Source organism: Felis catus, chromosome A2, assembly GCF_018350175.1.
Source record: "Felis catus isolate Fca126 chromosome A2, F.catus_Fca126_mat1.0, whole genome shotgun sequence".
NCBI classification, from domain to species: Eukaryota; Metazoa; Chordata; class Mammalia; order Carnivora; family Felidae; genus Felis; species Felis catus.
The window spans coordinates 128,830,123-128,852,535 of NC_058369.1; the positions used below are offsets into that span (position 1 = coordinate 128,830,123).

Below are 22,413 nucleotides of genomic sequence, written 5' to 3' on the forward strand. Positions count from 1 at the left end.
CAGGCCTATCTCAAGAAACAAGAAAAATCCCAAATACAAAGTCTAACAGCACACCTAAAGGAAACAGAAGCAAAACAGCAAAGGCAGCCTAAACCCAGCAGAAGAAGAGAAATAATAAAGATCAGAGCAGAAATAAACAATATAGAATCTAAAAAAACTGTAGAGCAGATCAACGAAACCAAGAGTTGGTTTTTTGAAAAAATAAACAAAGTTGACAAACCTCTAGCCAGGCTTCTCAAAAAGAAAAGGGAGATGACCCAAATAGATAAAATCATGAATGAAAATGGAATTATTACAACCAATCCCTCAGAGATACAAGCAATTATCAGGGAATACTATGAAAAATTATATGCCAACAAATTGGACAACCTGGAAGAAATGGACAAATTCCTAAGCACCCACACTCTTCCAAAACTCAATCAGGAGGATATAGAAAGCTTGAACAGACCCATAACCAGCGAAGAAATTGAATCGGTTATCAAAAATCTCCCAACAAATAAGAGTCCAGGACCAGATGGCTTCCCAGGGGAGTTCTACCAGACATTTAAAGCAGAGGTAATACCTATCCTTCTCAAGCTATTCCAAGAAATAGAAGGGGAAGGAAAACTTCCAGACTCATTCTATGAAGCCAGTATTACTTTGATTCCTAAACCAGACAGAGACCCAGTCAAAAAAGAGAACTACAGGCCAATATCCCTGATGAATATGGATGCAGAAATTCTCAATAAGATACTAGCAAATCGAATTCAACGGCATATAAGAAGAATTATTCACCATGACCAAGTGGGATTCATTCCTGGGATGCAGGGCTGGTTCAACATTCACAAATCAATCAACGTGATACATCACATTAACAAAAAAAAAGAGAAGAACCATATGATCCTGTCAATCGATGCAGAAAAGGCCTTTGACAAAATCCAACACCCTTTCTTAATAAAAAGCCTTGAGAAAGTCGGGATAGAAGGAACATACTTAAAGATCATAAAAGCCATTTATGAAAAGCCCACAGCTAACATCATCCTGAACGGGGAAACACTGAGAGCTTTTTTCCTGAGATCAGGAACACGACAGGGATGCCCACTCTCACCGCTGTTGTTTAACATAGTGCTGGAAGTTCTAGCATCAGCAATCAGACAACAAAAGGAAATCAAAGGCATCAAAATTGGCAAAGATGAAGTCAAGCTTTTGCTTTTTGCAGATGACATGATATTATACATGGAAAATCCGACAGACTCCACCAAAAGTTTGCTAGAACTGATACATGAATTCAGCGAAGTTGCAGGATACAAAATCAATGTACAGAAATCAGTTGCATTCTTATACACTAACAATGAAGCAACAGAAAGACAAATAAAGAAACTGATCCCATTCACAATTGCACCAAGAACCATAAAATACCTAGGAATAAATCTAACCAAAGATGTAAAAGATCTGTATGCTGAAAACTATAGAAAGCTTATGAAGGCAATTGAAGAAGATTTAAAGAAATGGAAAGACATTCCCTGCTCATGGATTGGAAGAATAAATATTTCAAAATGTCAATACTACCCAAAGCTATCTACACATTCAATGCAATCCCAATCAAAATTGCACCAGCATTCTTCTCGAAACTAGAACAAGCAATCCTAAAATTCATATGGAACCACAAAAGGCCCTGAATAGGCAAAGTAATTTTGAAGAAGAAGACCAAAGCAGCAGGCATCACAATCCCAGACTTTAGCCTGTACTACAAAGCTGTCATCATCAAGACAGCATGGTATTGGCACAAAAACAGACACATAGACCAATGGAATAGAATAGAAACCCCAGAACTAGACCCACATATAGCCAACTCATCTTTGACAAAGCAGGAAAGAACATCCAATGGAAAAAAGACAGTCTCTTTAACAAATGGTGCTGGGAGAACTGGGCAGCAACATGCAGGTTGAAACTAGACCACTTTCTCACACCATTCACAAAAATAAACTCAAAATGGATAAAGGACCTGAATGTGAGACAGGAAACCACCAAAACCTTAGAGGAGAAAGCAGGAAAAGACCTCTCTGACCTCAGCCGTAGCAATCTCTTACTCGACACATCCCTAAAGGCAAGGGAATTAAAAGCAAAAATGAACTACTGGGACCTTATGAAGATAAAAAGCTTCTGCACAGCAAAGGAAACAACCAACAAAACTAAAAGGCAACGAACGGAATAGGAAAAGATATTTGCAAATGACATATCGGACAAAGGGCTAGTATCCAAAATCTATAAAGAGCTCACCAAACTCCACACCCGAAAAACAAATAACCCAGTGAAGAAATGGGCAGAAAACATGAATAGACACTTCTCTAAAGAAGACATCCAGATGGCCAACAGGCACATGAAAAGATGTTCAACGTTGCTCTTTATCAGGGAAATACAAATCAAAACCACACTCAGATATCACCTCACGCCAGTCAGAGTGGCCAAAATGAACAAATCAGGAGACTATATATGCTGGAGAGGATGTGGAGAAACGGGAACCCTCTTGCACTGTTGGTGGGAATGCAAATTGGTGCAGCTGCTCTGGAAAGCAGTGTGGAGGTTCCTCAAAAAATTAAAAATAGACCTACCCTATGACCCAGCAATAGCACTGCTAGGAATTTATCCAAGGGATACAGGAGTACTGATGCATAGGGGCACTTGTACCCCAATGTTCATAACAGCATTCTCAACAATAGCCAAATTATGGAAAGAGCCTAAATGTCCATCAACTGATGAGTAGATGAAGAAACTGTGGTTTATATACACAATGGAGTACTATGTGGCAATGAGAAAAAATGAAATATGGCCTTTTGTAGCAACGTGGATGGAACCGGAGAGTGTGATGCTAAGTGAAATAAGCCATACAGAGAAAGACAGATACCATATGGTTTCACTCTTATGTGGATCCTGAGAAACTTAATAGAAACCCATGGGGGAGGGGAAGGGAAAAAAAAAGAGGTTAGAGTGGGAGAGAGCCAAAGCATAAGAGACTCTTAAAAACAGAACAAACTGAGGGTTGATGGGGGGTGGGAGGGAGGGGAGGGTGGGTGATGGGTATTGAGGAGGGCACCTTTTGGGATGAGCACTGGGTGTTATATGGAAACCAATTTGACAATAAATTTCATATATTAAAAAAAAAATAAAAGGAATGCAACCGATTTCTGTGCGTTGATTTTATATCCTGCAACTTTGCTGAATTCATGAATCAATTCTAGCCATTTTCTGGTGGAATCTTTTGAGTTTTCCACATAGAGTATCATGTCACCTGCGAAGAGTGAAAGTTTGACCTCCTCCTGGCCGATTTGGATGCCTTTTATTTCTTTGTGTTGTCTGATTGCAGAGGCTAGGACTTGTAATACTATGTTGAATAACAGTGGTGAGATTGGACATCCCTGTCTTGTTCCTGACCTTAGGGGGAAAACTCTAAGTTTTTCCCATTGAGGATGATGTTAGCATTGGGTCCTTCATATATGGATTTTATGATCTTGAGGTATGCTCCTTCTATCCCTACTTTCTTGAGGGTTTTTATCAAGAAAGGATGCTGTATTTTGTCCAATGCTTTCTCTGCATCTATTGAGAGGATCATATGGTTCTTGTCCTTTGTTTTATTGATGTGATGAATCACATTAATTGTTTTGCATATATTTAGCCAGCCCTGCATCCCAGGTATAAATCCCACTTGGTCGTGGTGAATAATTTTTTTAATGTATTGTTGGATCCGGTTGGCTAATATCTTGTTGAGTATTTTTGCATCCGTGTTCTTCAGGGAAATTAGTCTATATTTCTCCTTTTTAGTGGTGTCTCTGGTTTTGGAATCAAGGTAATGCTGGGTTCATATAGTTTGGAAGTTTTCCTTCCATTTCTATTTTTTAGAACAGCTTCAAGAGAATAGGTGTTAACTCTTCTTAAATGTTTGGTAGAATTCACCTGGAAAGCCATCTGGCCCTGCACTCTTGTTTTTTGGCATATTTTTGATGACTAATTCTATTTCCTTACTGGTTATAGTTCAAATTTTCTATTTCTTCCTGTTTCAGTTTTGGTAGTGTATATGTTTCTAGGAATTTGTCCCTTTCTTCCAGATTACCCATTTTATTGGCATATAATTGCTCATAATATTCTCTTATTATAGTGTATAGTGTTTATTTTTGCTGTGTTGGTTGTGATCTCTCCTCTTTCATTCTTGATTTTATTTATTTGGTTCCTTTCCTTTTTCTATTTGATCAAAGTGCCTAGGGGTTTACCAATTTTGTTAATTCTTTCACAGAACCAGCTTCTGGTTTCATTGTTCTACTGTTTTTTTGGTTTTGATAGCATTTATTTCTGCTCTGATCTTTATTATTTCCTGTCTTTTGCTGGTTTTGGGTTTTATTTGCCATTCTTTTTCCAGCTCAAGGCATAAGGTTAGGTTGTGTATCTGAGATCTTCATTCTTTAGGAAGGCCTGGATTGCTGTATACTTCCTCTTATGACCACCTTTGCTGCATCCCAGAGGTTTTGGGTTGTGGTGTTATCATTTTCATTGACTTCCATATACTTTTTAATTTCCTCTTTGCTTGGTTAGCCCATTCATTCTTTAGTAGGATGTTCTTCAGTTTCCAAGTATTTGTTACCTTTTCAAATTTTTTCTTGTGGTTGATTTTGAGTTTCATAGAGTTGTGGTCTGAAAATATGCACGGTATGATCTCGATCTTTTTGTACTTATTTAGGGCTGATTTGTGTCCCAGTATATGGTCTATTCTGGAGAATGTTCCATGTGCGCTGGAGAAGAATGTATATTCTGCTGCTTTAGGATGAAATGTTCTGAATATATCTGTTAAGTTCATTTGGTCCAGTGTGTCATTCAAAGCCATTGTTTCCTTGTTGATTTTTTGATTAGATGATCTGTCCATTACTGTGAGTGGGGTGTTGAAGTCTCCTACTATTATGGTATTACTATTGATGAGTTAGTTTATGTTTGTGATTAATTGATTTATATATTTGTGTGTTTCCACATTTGGCGCATAAATGTTTACAATTGTTAGGTCTTCTTGGCGGATAGACCCCTTGATTATGATATAATGCCCTTGTGCATCTCTTGATACAGTCTTTATTTTAAAGTCTAGATTGTCTGATATAAGTATGGCTACTCTGGCTTTCTTTTGTTGACCATTAGCATGATAGATGGTTCTCCATCCCCTTATTTTTTTTTTCAACGTTTATTTATTTTTGGGACAGAGAGAGACAGAGCATGAACGGGGCAGGGGCAGAGAGAGAGGGAGACACAGAATCGGAAACAGGCTCCAGGCTCCTGGCCATCAGCCCAGAGCCTGACGCGGGGCTCGAACTTACGCACCGCGAGATCGTGACCTGGCTGAAGTCGGACGCTTAACCGACTGCGCCACCCAGGCGCCCCTCCATCCCCTTATTTTTAATCCGAAGGTGTCTTTAGGGTCTAAACTGGGTCTCTTGTAGACAACATATAGATGGATCTTGTTTTCTTATCCTTTCTGTTACCCTATGTCTTTTGATCAGAGCATGGAGTCCATTGACGTTTAGAATATGTACTGAAAGATATGAATTTATTGCCATTATGATGTTTGTAGAGTTGGAGTTTCTGGTGGTGTTCTCTGGTCCTTTCTAATCTTTGTTTATTTTGGTATTTATATATATATGTGTGTATATATATGTATATGTATATATGTATATGTGTGTATATATATGTATATGTATATATATGTATATGTGTGTATATATGTATATGTATATGTATATATATATGTGTGTATATGTATGTATATGTATATATATACACACATATATGTGTATATGTATATATACACACACACATATATATATATATTTTTTTTTTCATCTTTTCTCCCCTCAGAAAGTCCCCCTTAAAATTTCTTGCAGGGCTGGTTTAGTGGTCAAAAACTCCTTTAATTTTTTTCTGGGAAACTTTTTATCTCTTCTTCTATTTTGAATGACAGCCTTGCTGGATAAAGAATTCTTGGCTGCATATTTTTCTGATTAAGCACTTTGAATATAGCCTGCCACTCCTTTCTGGCCTGCCATGTTTCTGTGGATAGGTCTGCCGCAAACCTGATCTGTTTTCCCTTGTAGGTTAGGGACTTTTTTCCCTTGCTGCTTTCATGATTCTCTCCTTGCCTGAGTATTTTGTGAATTTGACTATGATATGCCTTGTTGATGGTAAGTTTTTTTGAATCTAATGGGGGTCCTTTTTGCTTCCTGGATTTTGATGTCTGTGTCTTTCCCCAGGTTAGGAAAGTTTTCCACTATGATTTTCTCACATAAGCTTTCTACCCCTATTTCTCTCTCTTTCTCTTCTGGGACCCCTATGATTCTGATGTTGTTCTTTTTTAATGAGTCACTGATTTCTCTAATTCTTAAATCATGCTCTTTTGCCTTAATCTCCCTCTTTTTTTTTCGGCTTCATTATTCTCTATAAATATGTCCTCTATATCACTAATTCTCTCTTCTGCCTCATCTATCCTTGCTGCTGCTGCATCCATCCGTGATTGCAGCTCAATTATAGGATTTTTAATTTCATTCTGGCTATTTTTTACCTCTTTTATCTCTGCAGAAAGGCATTCTAATCTGTGTTCGACTCCAGCTAGTATTCTTATTATTGTTTTTTTTTTTAATTTTTTTTCAACGTTTATTTATTTTTGGGACAGAGAGAGACAGAGCATGAACGGGGGAGGGGCAGAGAGAGAGGGAGACACAGAAATGGAAACAGTCTCCAGGCTCTGAGCCATCAGCCCAGAGCCCAGCGCGGGGCTCGAACTCACGGACCGCGAGATCGTGACCTGGCTGAAGTCGGACGCTTAACCGACTGCGCCACCCAGGCGCCCCTAGTATTCTTATTATTGTGATTCTACATTATGGTTCAGACTTCTTGCTTGTATCTGTGTTGGTTAAATGCCTGGCTGTTGTTTCTTCATGCTCTTTCTTTTGGGGTGAATTCCTTCATTTTGTCATTTTGAAGGGAGAAAAGGAATTAATGAGGTAGATAAATTGAAATTAAAAAAAACTAAATTCAAAAAATAAAAATTAAAAACACATACACAAAAATTGAATAGATGATGCTAGATCCTAGGTGTGTTTTGGTCTGGGTGTTGAAAATGGTTTGACAGAGGAAAAGGGGGGGGGGAGAAAAAGAAAAAAAGAGAAAAAAGAAAAAAAGGGAAATCTTTTGAGAATTTGAAAAATGAATACACTGAAGTAGACTAAAATGAGATGGGGTAAAATAGAATTTGAAAAAATATACAGAAAAGTAAAGAATATACTAGAAAAAAATTAAAAATATTTTAATAAAAATTAAAAATAAATATGAATTTTTTTCTCTATTTAAGAGAAAAGAAACGAAAAATAAAGATGAAAAAGAAAAAAAATTGTTTGAAATTTGAAAAAGTGAATACACTGTAATAGACTAAAATAAAATGATGGAAGTAAAATAGAAGTTGAAAAAATTTACATAAAAGCAAAAATATAGTAATAAAAATTAAAAATATTTTTAATAAAAATTGAAAATAAAAATGAATTTTTTCTTTCTGTACTCAAGAAAAAGAATTATAAAAGAGAAAAAGAAAACAAGAAAATTGAATCAATGAACCTGCTAACAGATTGAAGTAGGACTGAAATTGCTTCATTTTCCCCTAGAAGTCTGTCTTTGTAGCTCTTTATAGTCCATAAACTACGCCAGCGGTGAGACTTATGTTCTTGAAGAGCAAGTTGGCCCAGTTGGGCGGGGCTCAGTATAACAACTCCACTTTCCACTAGATGGTGCTGCTAGCCTACTGGGGTGGATTGTTGGGGGGCTCGTAGGTGCCTATGTGCATGTGAGGGAGTAATGAAAGTGGCACCACCCAGCTACCCAGTCTGTTCTCCCGGATCAGCAATTGTGCACCCGTCCTCTGTCTTCAACTCTCATCCATTCCCTGCTTTTTCACTTTTCGTGACCAGGCCCCATGCAGTACCTCTCTCCTGAGTTTTGTCTCAGATGCGGCTGCCTTCCCTGGCCCCTTTCTTCTGAACAACTATGTCTTTGACACGTTCTGCCCCTTCCGCCCCTCTGCGGGAGGGTCTCACTGAGCAATAGCCGAATGAGCGATGGCTGAATGAGCAATGGCCGATTGTTGTCTGCACCCGGGAACGCTTGCTGGGACCTGCTGCTGCCTGTGCCCCAAGACTGCAGCCAGGTGCCAGCCGCCCCAGAAAAAGTTCGCGAGACAGTGTAGCAACAACATTTCAGGGAGTATGGAAAATCACAACCCACATCTGGCACCAGGCTTCACCCTTAACGACCTTGTTCCAGCACCAGCAAATGTGGCCATTTTCTGGGGTCTGCTGGGACCAGGTGGCTTCAACAGTCTCTACCAAATGTCCTTCCAGTAGTGGAACCACTTTTCCTAGTGTGGCCCAAGAACCTCCCAGACCCCACTCTGTTCCTGGGGATTCGCCCTTCCCACCAGAGTACCACCAGCTATCGAGCTACAGAGTTGCAGCCTTTGTGCTCCCCTTGTTTACAGTCTTAATGGAATTTAAACCCTCTCCTTTCTCCCTTTTTAGTTTAGTCCCTGTGGCTGTTTCCAATTTTCCACTTTCTCTCCAGCTGTTTTTGGGAAAGGGTGCTTTTTTCATATTCTCCCCCCCCCCCCCGGCTCCAGTCTCTGTCTTCTCTTTGCCCACAAAAGTGGTTCCCTACCTTTTGTGGCTTCTCGCTCCCCATATTCACCTCTCTGTGCCGCGTACTTGCTGAATTCTGTGGTTCAGGTTGTGCAGATTATTGTGTGAATCCTCCAATCAGTTTTCTAGGTGTGTAGGATGGTTTAGTGTGGTCTGGCTGTATTTCATGGACGTGAGCCACACAAAAAACTTCCATGCTGTTCCGCCATCTTGGCTCCCCCCATAAGTCTCCTTTTTTATGAGATAGTTCTCTAATGTAATAAATTCGTTGGGAGACAGTTGTGAAGTAGATTATCTGCTACTTGTCTGCCTACCTGTTTATTTAAGTTCTGTCATTAATATGGCAAATACTGGGCACCTGGGTGGCTCAGTCGGTTAAACATCCGACTTTGACTCAGGTCACAATGTCGTGGTCTGTGAGTTCGAGCCCCGCGTCGGGCTCTGGGCTGATGGCTTGGAGCCTGGAGCCTGCTTCTGATTCTGTGTCTCCCTCTCTCTCTGCCCCTTCCCCGTTCATGCGCTCTCTCTCTCTCTCTCTCTCTCTCTCTCTCTCTCTCTCTCTCTCTCTTTCTCTCAAAAATAAACGTTAAAAAAAATTAAAAAAAATATGGCAAATACTTGAACAAAATAATTGCCAATCTGGTACTTTTAAAGAAAGTGTGATGGTCTAAGCTGTTAGCCCTTATGGTAGGTCTCAGACATCCAGCTGACCCTTTGTTTCCTAGTTAACACAATGACTCTGTGCTATCAATAACATGAGACTGAAAACGTCAGAGTTTTTCATTTTTGTTCGTTACAGTGTATGCAGGCAAGAGAAACTGATTTGGAGGAAATGGGGGGCATTTTTCTCATGCTTTTTAAAAGCTGCAAGGACAGAATTATACCTCTGATTTGTCCTTGAGAAATAAAGCTTAAATCTCTGTGCCTCAGTTTGCCATGAATATATAATGAAAATGACATACAAATCCTAAAGGAAGGATAAAAGTGTGTGGGGAAAATGCATTTGACCTCTTTGGCACTAACTTTTTGATAAAATATTGTAGTGAGAGAGAAACTGGAAGTTTGGTATAAATTTGAATCATTAAAATTTAAGGAGAGGAAAGAAAGAAATATGGAAAGTACCTGTAGCTATATGCATAATGAGTGAAAGTAAACCCTTTTTTCTTTATATAGCAGATAATGCAAGTGCTAATAAAACCAGAATAGGTGGTGGTGGGCTTTATTTTCACAGATGGGGCTTGGTTATTACCTAGATTTAGTCATTTTCATTTGATGTCCACTGGAAATCAGGAGAAAAGAGCACAACTGACTGACAACTGAAAATAGTGGACACAAATAGTAGGGATGGTTTTAGTTGATAATAAAACATTTTTGAGAGCCTTTCCAAGTTTTTTGCTTGTTTTTAATAAAGATTTAATTTGTGTGTGTGTGTCTACCTTACAAAATTGAAATAGAACCTTTTGTTAATCTTAGCCTTAGAGTCTTTTTTTTTTTTTTTTTAGCCTTAGAGTCTTTTGAACTTAGTATTAGATTAATATTACATTGTAAACTTGCCTAAGGGATACTGGGGTCAGGTCTTGGTGAGTCCTAGCCCTGGGGGGCTGAATTCTTATACCTAATGAATATGCAACACCAATTAGTCCATATTTCCTAGCATATTACCTCATGACATGTGGGCAAATTTATGAAGGTATATGTGCCTTTGTTGTAGAGAATTAATAGTTGTAGAGAATTAATTGGTTTCATAAGAAACCAATGAGACTGTTATTATTCCTATTATTTGTAATAGTAGTAATAGCAATATTATTAGTAGAAATAGAAAATTATATATTTCTATAATCTTATCTAAAGAATATGCTGTTGTGCTTATTCAAAAATACTTTTTAAAAAATTTTGAAATTTTATTTAAATCCAAGTTAGTTAACATAGAGTGTAATAATGATTTCAAGAGTAGAGTCATCACTTACATATAATACCCAGCAGTCATCCCAACAAGTACCCTCCTTAATGCCCATCACCCATTTAGCCCCCCCGCATCCAACACCCCTCCACCAACCCTCAGTTTGTTCTCTGTATTTAAGAGTCAGAAATTCTTAACTGGCTTCTAAGGAAGACCAGGCTGATGGTCTACAGGAATCTATGCCCAGAAGTTAAATTCTGTCATGAACTGACATATCTTTCAGGGCCAGACTGGGAGCTCTTTTGACCTATAAATATAGACTCTGCTGAGAGTACAGAGGGTCCCAATTTCTATCAATGTTTTGCAGAATGTAGATACCCTTTTCTAAGCAGAGAGGGAGTACCAAGTAGACCGTATGTATGGGTTCTTTAGAGCCTAACTGGCTCGGTTCAAATCCAGATGCCACACTACCTTCTCTGGCTTCCCACTGTGCTTCTTCCCTGACATGATCTCCTACCTCTCCCTGAGGCTCACTGCAGGTCAGCAATGCTGACCTTCTCTTGATACCTTTAATGTGCCAAGCCAATCTAATGAACTCCCATCCCAGGAACTTTGAACTTGCTATTTAATTTCCTGGAATGTTCTTTCCCTAGATATTCTTAGGACTCATGTTGTTGAGGTCTCTGTAGATGGCACCTTCTCTGGGAGGCTTTGTCTGAGCACCCTGGGTAAATATTACCCCATAATTTTCTGCCTTCTTACCCTTCACCTATTTTTGACACTTTATTAGAAAAGAAATAAATGATGAAGAGAGTTTTTAATTACCTGGATCTTAGTATGTATTTTAATAATTACTGTTTAATGAATATTTGTTGAATGAGTCAGTAACTGTTAATATTCCATTCCCTCCTCCACACCCTCATCTTCCGGACTGAGACTGGAAAAACGAAGCTGAGAAAATGTAGCTTGTTTGAGTTGCCGATTACACAACTCCATAATCCTATATCTGTTCTTAGTTTACAAGTCCTGGTATCACTTGGCATTTTTGATAGTCCCTTCATGGTTAAAAACTTATTTCCTTGGTTGATTTCTATTGACACTATTTCTTTGATGACAAATATATACCCAGTCTATTTTATCAGTTTCTTTTCTTATATCTACCCTCCAAATGTTAGTATTCCACAGAGCTTCATTCTCCATAATGACTCTTCTGCTTTTCCTGAAAAATACTGGCCTGAATTTTAAATACCACATTTTGCTAATAGTGCCTAGTCTTGTCTTTATTTTCAGATATTCCATACAACTTTCCTGGATATCATTTCTACCTAGATGTTACACAAGCTGCTCAAATTCATTTGGCTTTATCTGAGATGTTATATTCCCCACCAATCTGCTCTTTTTCAGGTGTTCTCTAACTCTTTAGGAAATGAAGACTCACATCCATCAAGTCTCTCTAGCCAGAAACCTGAAGGACAGGATAGATCACTTATCTTTAAAAAAGAGCAGAGGGAGAATGGAGAGGAGAAGAGAGAGAGAGAAAAAAAAATGAAAGAAAAAACACATGCAAAGAAAGGATAAACACACAGGGAATATAAACATAATAATGAAATGACCATCTGTATATTTATAACCCATGCAGAGGTATAGAATATTAACCTTATTCAGAAGCTTACCCAGAGGTAACCATTCTACTGAATGTGAAAATCATTCTTTTGCTTTGGGTTGTAATCAACACCTGTCTACATCTCCCAAAGAGGAAATTATTCACTTTGTCTATGGTAATGTATATAAATGAAGTCATACAACTATATACTCTTCACTGGCTTTATTTTTCCTTTAGATATTATGTTCTGTTTGTTTATTTTGAGCGAGAGAGAACATGAGCAGGGGAGGGACAGAGAGAGGAGAGAGAGAGAATCCCAAGCATCCTTCTTCCTGCTGTAACTCAGAGCCTCAAGCAGGGCTCGAACTCACAAAATGTGAGATCCTGACCTGAACCAAAGTCAAGAGTTGGACACTTAACCAACTGAGTCACTACCCATGGCACTCCTCTGTATTACATTTCTCAGACCCACACATATAAATACATATAGCTGTGGTTAATTCAATTTCACTGTTGTTTAATATACCATGGCAAGAATACACAATAACTTATTTATCACTTATATTCATAATGGATACTTGAGTCATCCCCCATTTCTTTGTTTGTTCTGCTATTAAATGAATGATGTTGTTGGGGCGCTTGGTTGGCTCAGTCAGTTAAGCGTCCGACTTTGGCTCAGGTCCTGATCTCGTGGTTTGTGAGTTTGAGCCCCATGTCGGACTCTATGCTGACAGCTCAGAGCGTGCAGTGTGCTTCTGCTTTGTCTCCCTATCTCTCTGCTCCTCTCCTGTTTCACACTCTCTCTCTCAAAAATAAACATTAAAAAAAAAAATGATGTTGCTTACAAACATTCTGATATGTCACATGATGATGCACAGTGCAAGATTTTCTTTAATGTGTATGTCTAGTAGCAGAATTGCTGGCCTACGGAACACACACATACTCAGCTTTGTTATGAATTCCCAAAATTATTTCTCAAATGTTTTATCTATATACACTTGAACCTGCACAGGAAGGTTGCTGTTGTTTCAATTTCCTGCCAGAAATTGGTAATACCTAATTTTTCAGTTATTACTAACTGAATTTAGTGGATGTGAAATTTGTTGGATTGTCTCACTGTGGGTTTAATATATGTTTATTTGATTAATTGACTGGAACACAGTTTTATATAATAAAGAATTTTAAACTTGTCTTTTCACTTTCTTTACATGATGTCTCTTGATGAAGAAAAAAAATCTTAATTTAAGGTAACTAAATTTATATTCCTTTCTCTTACAGTGAAGGATATTTGGCTCCTATGCAGTTTGTTGGCAGTTATGAATAAAGCTGTTACAATTTCTGTGTACAGGCTTTTGTATGAACATAAGTTTTCTGTGGAACGCATACTCAGCAGTGGGATTGCTGGGTTATACATTAAGTACATATTTAACTTTGTAAGGAGCTGTTGAACAGTTTTCTAGAGTGACTACTCCAGTTTACATTGCTATCATCAATGTATGAGTGCTTCAGTCACTGCATATCCTTTCTAGCACTTGGAATGGTCTTTGTTGTTTTGTGAGTGTGTGTTTAGCCATTGTAATAAGTGAGTGGTGACATGTCTGATTTTAATTTTCATTTCCCTAATGATTAATGATGTTGAACATCTTTTCATATACTTGTTTACCATCCATGTATCTTTTTTTGGGGGGGGTGAAGTGTGTGCATATCTTTTGCCATTTTTAAAAATTGGCTTTTTTTGTTCTTATTACAGAATTTGGAGAGTTCCTCGTGTATTCTGGATGCAAGTCCTTTCTTAGACATGTATTTTACAAATACTTTCTCCTAATCCGTAGCTTGTTTTTAATCCTCTTAAAGTATTTTCCAAAGAGCAGACATCTTTATTTTGATGAAGAGTCATATATCACTTTTTTTTCTTTTATGGATCATACATACATATATATAGTATCTATGAAAACTTTGCCTAAGCCAAGATCCAATATATCCTTCTATGTTTTCTTCTACAAGTCTATCAATATACATATACAAGATCTATGATCCATTTTGAGTTAATTTTTGCATAAGGTATAAAAAATGAAAAAATGCACTGAGGTTGAATTTACTGGTATCAATTGATATATAGTATTTACTTAGTATCCTTTTAATGTCCTGATCTCCCATTTTTCTTTCCTGATACTAGTAATGAATCTGTTTCTTGTTACCTTTTTTCCTTGGTCAGTCAGGTTAGAGGTTTATGAAGTCATGGATCTTTTCAAGGAACCAGTTGTTGTTTCATTGATTTTTATACATAGCTTTTGCTCTTTTCAGTTTTATTAATTTCTGCACTTAGTTTTTTTCCCTTTTATATGCTCAAGATGGAATTCTTTCTTCTTTTTGTAATTTTCTAAATAGAAGCTTATTTAATTGATTTGATTTGTGTAGTTTCTTTTCTGAAATTGGAATTTAATGCTGTAATCTTCTACATACTGCTTTAGCTGGCCAAACAGTTTTGCAATGTTATGATTTCTTTTTCTTTCCATATTTTTTTGAAAAATTTTCCCAACAACAGCTTCTTTGACCACTGGGTTATTTATGTATGTGTCATTAGATTTCAAATATTTGAGGTTTTCTAGTTCTTTCTGTTAACAAATTTTAGTTTAATTGCAGTGTATTCACAGATCATACTTTGTATAATTTTATTTTTAAAAAATGGGTTTGTTTTATTCCCAGAAAAAGATGTATTTTGAATGTTTATGTGCACTTGAATGTTCCATAAATGTCAGTTAGGGCAAATTGATTAATAGTGTTGTTCAGGTCTTCAATATTGTTGCTTATTTCATTTATAATGTACTATTGATTACTTTGAAAGAAGAGTTGAAATATTTAGCAATAATTATGGGTTAGTGTTTTTCTTCTATTAGTTCTACCAGTTTTTACATTATGATTTTGATACTCTGTTTTTACGTACCTAAAAATTTACATTGTTATATCTTCTGGGGGAATTTTTTTGTCATTTTGTCATTTTTTTTGTCATTATGTAATTTTTTTGTCATTATGTAATTTCCCTCTTTATCTTAGTAATATTCCTTTATTTTTTCTTTGAAGTCTAGTTAATCTAATATTAATATAACTTTTAAGCTTTGCTTCAATTTGTGTTATAATTACCTAGACATTTATCTCATTTAGGATTTACTTAGCTTCTTGAGTCTTCATATTCATATCATTTACTTGTCATAATGTTACTATATGTGTGTAGGTTTTATTCTCTTCCACTGTTCCTTTGGTCTGTTCTTGTGCCAATACCAATTTGTTTTAATTACTTAATAGGCCTTGATATCTGATAGTTTAAGTTCTATAAATTTACTCCTGTCAAAGATAAACCTATACTTGGCTCCTCATATATGTGTGTGTGTGATTATATACATGTATACAAATATAACTATGTAACATATATGTAAATTCACAGACACAATAATGGACAAAATTTGCTGAGATAGTTGTTTTAGTTTTTTCTTTGCCATGTGGTATTTGTTGAATAGTCAGTGAAATGTTAAAAATGTGAAGAGTAAAAGTTTCTAATGTTGATAAAATTCAGTTAATTCTCGTTTATTGTTTGTACTCTGTGGTTCCTGTGTAAAGAGTCTTTGTTTATTCCATCATTAAGGTATTCTCCTAAATGTTTCTCTAAAATTTTATGTTTTGGATTTTATGTTTACATATAAATCCATTTCAAATTAGTTTCTTTGTAAGGCAGTGGTTCTCAGTGAGGATGATTTTACTCCCTGGAGACATTTGGCACTATCTGGAGACTTTTGGGGTGGTTATACCTGGGGAGAGGATGTTATAGGCATCTACTTTAGCAGAGGCCAGGCGAACATCTTAAAATATACAGGAAAAATCTCTACAACAAAGAATATATTCTCTTAAATTACAAGTGAGGTAAAGATAGATGGTCTTTTCTTTTTTCATACAAATATCTGCATATGCATGGATCCTTTCCTGAACTCACTTATTCCATTTCATTGATATAAATTCCTATCTTTTTACAATTTTGAATACTACGAATTATTTCTTGAAATCAAGTAGTGTAGGCACTGTGATTTTGTTTTTGCTATTGTTTCAATGACCTTAACTATTCTGTTTGAAATTCTGTATACACTTAGAATCAGCTTCTCCAAATAGCATGTTAGAATTTTTACTTTTATTGTATTGAATCTAGAAAACTATTTGGAGAAAACTGACATCTTAACAATATTATGTCTGCTGATCTATACACATTATGTATGTGTACTTTAATTTCTGTAAGCAGTGTCCTGTGGTTAGAGAGCAGAACTCTTGTTTGTCTTCAGTCAAATTTATTCCTAAGTATTTTATGTTTTCAACGCTTTTATAAATGCTTTATTTTAAAATGGTTTGTTTCTAGTGTATGCACACATACAATATTTTTCATAATTTAACGTCTTCATTAACTTGCTAAATTCACTTATTAGATGTTGTAATTTTTTTGTAGATTGCTTTGGATTTCCTATGTGCACATTCATGTCTGCTGAAAACGGAAGCTGTTTTATGTCTTCATTCTCCAGGTGTATGGCTTTTCTTTCTTTCTTTTTTTTTTCCACATTGTGAGAACTGTGTTCTCCTCCCTCCCCATCCCCCATATGATAGTGAATGACAGTGGGGAGAACAAGCATCCTTACCTCATTGTCAGTTAAGAGGTCAAGCATTCAATATTTTGCCATTTTTAAAAGTGAGGCTACCTGTAAGATTTTTGCAGGTTACCTTTATCAGCTTTTATCTTAAAAGGGTGTTAAATTTTTTCAAATGTTTTTCTGTAGTTTTTGAAGTGACCATTGGATTTTTCCCCATTTTCTGTTAGTATTGTGAAGCATATTGATTGTTTTTTAAATACAAACCATCTTTGTATTCTCAAGATAAACCCCACTCTGTCAAGCTGCAATCTTTCTTATGCGTTCCTGGAATTATTTTGCTAATATTTTGTTAAACAATTTGTAGTTCTCTTCACAGACACAAAATTGGTCTATGTGATCTGTAGTATATGTGAAATGTTGAACTCATAAAATGTGCTACGAGATGTTCCTTCTCTATTTATGACTGAATATTTTTGTAGCATTTTTGTGTAAATTTAGTGATTATTTTTCTCTGTATTTTTATCTGAGCATCTAATTTTTTTGACATTTCTGAATTCAGCTATCAATTCTTATACACCTGTAAATTCTTAAGGTTTTCTTCACATACTATCAAGCCGTTTTTAAGTAATGACAGTTTTATTCCTTATTTAACTTACTTTTTTTTTGTTGGTTCATTGGTTAGCATTTAGAGAAATGTTGAATAGAAATGGTGATAGCTAGCACCATTTTTTCTTGCCTTTATAATGAATGTTCTCAGTGTTTCAAAATAGGTATAATTTTTGCTACTGTCATTTTTTTCACAATCAATTGGTATAATTTCAGGAAGTTCCTGGTTCATTATAGTGTTAAGATTTTAAATTAATGAACATATATTAAATTTTATCTGTTAAATTTTCATCTTTCTACATAGTCATATTTATTGTTTTTACTGGAGACTGTTAATGTAGAAAAATAATTGATTTTTTAATGTTAAGTAAACCTTGCAAAACTATGAGACTTTCTGCTACACCTGCCTGAAAAGATTAGAGTATCCTGTCCCCTGTCCTCCCCCCCCCCCCCAAAAGTATAAATCTGGGCAAAGTGGTTAGAAACAACAATTTCAGCCCTCTGAAAATTATCTAAAAGCAAAAAAAAAAATTATAATCTTTTATCATGAAAAGCTACTATGAATAGCAGGACACTGCAGTCTTTTTGCCTAGACTTTCTTCCATTCCTTTCCTGTCTGTATTGTTCCCAGGACAGGGCTGGCTGTTAGATTCAGCAGTTTTGCTACCAGAGTTAATAGATTTGATTTGGTGCAGAGGGTGAAACACCATGCTAGTGGTTTTCTGGTGAAAGTGGCAAACTCAGTAGAAAACAAATAGGAGAAATCCACTGTTGTGCTGAACTGATTTTATGGAACTGGTTATGGGAGTGGGACAACAACCAGAAACTTGTGGGGGGAGGAATTCAATATGTGAGAGAGTCACACAAAAGATAGCTAAATTCTCCACATATCTATAGCTAAGAATTAATGTACATGTACAGAGCATATCAGTGACAGGCCCAGAGAAAGTGAACATTAAAGTGGATATTTGAACTTTAAGTGTGCTCACAAGCCCACACACAAGTCCAGTGACATAGGGGTCAAAGCATTATAGGCTCAAAATTTTTGACAAGATCATTTCAAATAATTGGCTGATAACTTCTCTATGTGGACACAAGAGCAACCACTAGAAAACCAAACAAAGTAAAGTAAAAATGATAAAACATAAACAATATCTCAGTGATTGCACACCATGAGGAAGATATAATTTTAAGTTGGACAAGTTAAAACCTTCAGAAGAAACAAATTAAGAATTGCTAAAACATATTATCTAGATTTTTCATTTTTCAGTACAAAATGTAGAAACATGGGAAGAAAAAGGAAACTGAGACCCATACTTAGAAGAAAAAAAAAAAAAAGCAGGCAATAGAAACTGATTCTCAGTAGGCCCAGATGTTAGTTTAGCAGACACGTAGTCCAGTGTAGCTATTATGAAAAAGGTTTTAAGAATTCTAGGACAATATAAGAACAGTGTCTCAAAAACAAGAATCTTTTTTTAATGTTTGTTTATTTATTTTCGAGAGAGAGAGAGCGTGCACACAATGAGGGGAGGGGCAGAGAGAGAGAGAGACAGAATCCTAGGAGGTTCTGTGCTGTCAGCACAGAGCCCGATGTGGAGCTTGAACTCGAAACTGTGAAATCATGACCTAAGCTAAAACTAAGAGTCGGATGCTCAACCCACTGAGTCACCCAGGTGCTCCAAAATAATAATCTTAATAAATACAAACTATAAAAGGGAATCAAATGGGAAATTTAGAGTTGGAAATATAATAACCAAAATTAAAATTTCACTAGATGACAAGGATGTGGAGCAACAGGAACTCTCATTCATTGCTGGTGGGAATGCAAAATGGTACAGCCATTGGGAAGGCAGTTTGATAGTTTCTTGAAAAATTAAACATACTACTACCATATGATCCAGCAGTCATTCTTCTCGGTATTTACCCAAATTAATTGAAAACTTATGTCCACACATAAGCATATGGATGTTTATAGCAGCTTTATTCACAATTGCCAAAACTTAGAAGTAACCGAGATATCCGTCAGTTGGAGTGTAGGTAAATGAACTGTGGTACATTCATACAATGGAGTATTGTTTAGCACAAGGAAGAAATGAGCTATCAAGCTGTGAAAAGACATAAAGGGACCTTAAATGCATACTGTTAAGTGAAAGAAGTCAATCTGAAAAGGCTAGATACAGTATGATCCAACTTATGACATTCTGAAAAAGGCAAAACTTTGGAAACAGTAAAAAGGTCAGTGGATGTTAGGAGAAATGAATAAGCAGTGCACAGAACATTTTTAGGGCAGTGAAACTATTATATATGATACTACAATGATAGATACATGTCATCAACATTTGTAAACTAGGATTATTTAACACCAAGATGAATCCCAATGTAAACTATAGATTTTTAATGATTATGCTGGGGCATTGTAGAGTCATCATTTGTAACACATGTACTGCTCTGGTGCCAGAGTATGGGGAAGGTTGTACATGTGTGGGAGCTGGTGTTATGTGGGAACCCTCTGTACTTTCTGCTCAGTTTTTCTGTGATCCTAAAACTATTCTAGCAAATAAAGTTTTTTATTAAAATAAAACTTAATGAAAGTATAAAGAAATCATTAAATGGGCTCAAAGTAGAACTTAACATGGTTAGAAGACTCAATAAAGATCAATAAGGATTATCCAGTTGTATAACAGAAAAACGGATTTTATACATATACATAAACATACATATATATACATACATATGTGTGTACATATGTACATATATTATACATAAAACAATAGTAGTACTAAGGAAGGAGGAAAAATACTTATATTAGAGAAAAGTTACTGCATTTTGTCTGAAATAGATTGTTACTAGTTAAGATGCATATTGTAACTCTTAGAGCAACCACTACAAAACTTTATCTCTGTCCAGCTCAGCCATGTTTCTAGCTAGTTGCCAGCAGTGGGAAAGGGATGTGTCATACTAGCCTTCTTCTACCCCTACCTTAAGTTTCCATTCCTCTCTTTTCTTTCTCTGGCTCCTTCAAAGCAGAGGCTGTAATCTCATGGCGGTCTACTAGAAGTACTCTTCTGGCTTGGCAAATGTTTAAGCTGACTTTTTCTCTTAGAGAGCCCCTTGCCTGGATGCTCTGAAGACAAGCCCTCTACCCAATCATTGGAGATCTCCACACTGAACCTGCTTTGATGTGTGCAAATATATTTATTCTTAATCCCTCTGTATAATGTATAATTCTAAATTCTTTCTTTTCTGGTCTTTCTCCTCCAGGCAGTGTTCTTGGACAAAAAAATCTAAAACCACTTTATAACCAGACTTCACCTTCACCTTTTGTAGTGTAAGTAGTTGGAACTGTTATCCTGAGAATTGTACTAAAACTGAGACAATCAAACTCCCATTAAGGCATTTTGTTGTATTAGTCTTGCCAGACTGAACTTGATCTCAAACTTTGTTAGAGTATATGTATTGACATATTTGTACATAATATACATAATGTTTGGTTGTCTTAGTAGTAATTCCCTTGATATGTGCCTTTGACAGATGTGCTAATCTATATAAAACAAGTCAGTACCAGCCTCCTTTAACAGGTAGTTCTGGATGACTTAGCCTTATAAGAAAATATTGTTGGTCATTCTTCCCTCATTCCTGCTTTGCTCCATTCCAGTATTTGCTTAACTTTTGACCTCTAATTTCTACTTCTGTTTGGGGCCCTCCCTACCCTCATCTTTTGGCTAAAAGAGAGATATGGCTTTTTTTCTTTTACCATTTTTTGATACTTTTTGCAAAGCATGATTTCCCACCAATCCTATGTCTTTACTGGGTTTAGATATATAGTTGGGTAATTGCCCTACTGAGACTTCTGTATTTGCATGCTAGAACTCTAACACCAATTTTGGCTTTGTTTTGGTATTCCCAGACATGCCCTAGACTCATGGGGAAGTGCAGATAAAACTGAATTAGTCATCTAAAATTTGGCACAAGCAAAGAGTCTCTACTCACTGATCTAAAACCTCAGTGATCATTTTTATGCTTGATAATGATGGACTCAGAGAAAAAGCTTTTGATTAGGTTGTAACTTTTGATAGCATAAGAATTAGAGGATAGTCTGCTTCAATGGAAGTAAATACAGTTGACCCTTGAACGATGCGGGTTTGAACTGTGTGGTTCCCACTCATGTGTATGAATAAATATAGTACAGTATTGTAAATGTATTTTCTCGTATGATTTTCTCAGATTTTCTGTTCTCTAGCTTACTTTATTGTAAGAATGCAATATGTAGTTCATATAACATACAATTTATGTGTTAATTGACTGTTTATGTTTGACTGAGCCACCCAGGTGCCCCTAATTGACTGTTTATGTAATTGGTAAGGCTTCTGGTCAGTAGTAGGCTACTAGTAGTTAATTTTTGGGGGAGTCAAAAATTATACGTGGATTTTTGGCTGCATGGGGGCCAGCACTCCTAACCCTTGTGTTGTTCAAGAGTCGACAATATTGTAGAAATAATTTTAGAGATGATTTATCATAGATAAAAAAGGGAGATTAAAAAAATATATACCTATGCATCCGTTATTTCTAAGCATATACTTATATTTACTCTGATTAAAAATAAAGGCAACTTCTTAATATATGACTAATTATCAAGTCCCTGTGGACCTGTATTAGGCACTTAGCATATGTTGGGAAATTGTATGAATTGTCCATAAGGCATTGAAACTGTACATGTTTGCCTATACTGTTGATTTCTCACATTTGTCACTTATCTTTTCAAAATTACTGAGTAACCTGATGGCTCATTTATGAAACTAAAATATGGCTACTGGGAGAATATTCAAAGTGTACCCATAGCCCTTTAAGGTCATAAGTTTTAACTTAATAGAGTTATCCAAATAACACACAAAAAAATTAGATTCAGCACAATTCTATATTACTTTCTTGGCTCCATTTTTTCCTTTTTTTAGTTTTTCATATGTCATGTAGCTATACTCAGAGTGCAGT

At 36.2% G+C, this 22,413-nt stretch overlaps 1 long non-coding RNA gene across 4 annotated transcripts in view; it reads left to right on the top strand.

Annotated features, from left to right (window-relative positions):
* LOC123383964 overlaps nucleotides 1-22,413 on the top strand; it is a 454,947-nt gene that overhangs the window by 65,575 nt on the left and 366,959 nt on the right. For 2 of the 4 annotated variants that reach the window (XR_006594422.1, XR_006594421.1), the window contains exon 3: nucleotides 20,686-20,752. The exons of the other annotated variants lie outside the window; for them this stretch is intronic. This is a non-coding gene — a long non-coding RNA (uncharacterized LOC123383964). The remainder of the gene's footprint in view (nucleotides 1-20,685; nucleotides 20,753-22,413) is intronic. 4 annotated transcript variants of the gene reach the window in all.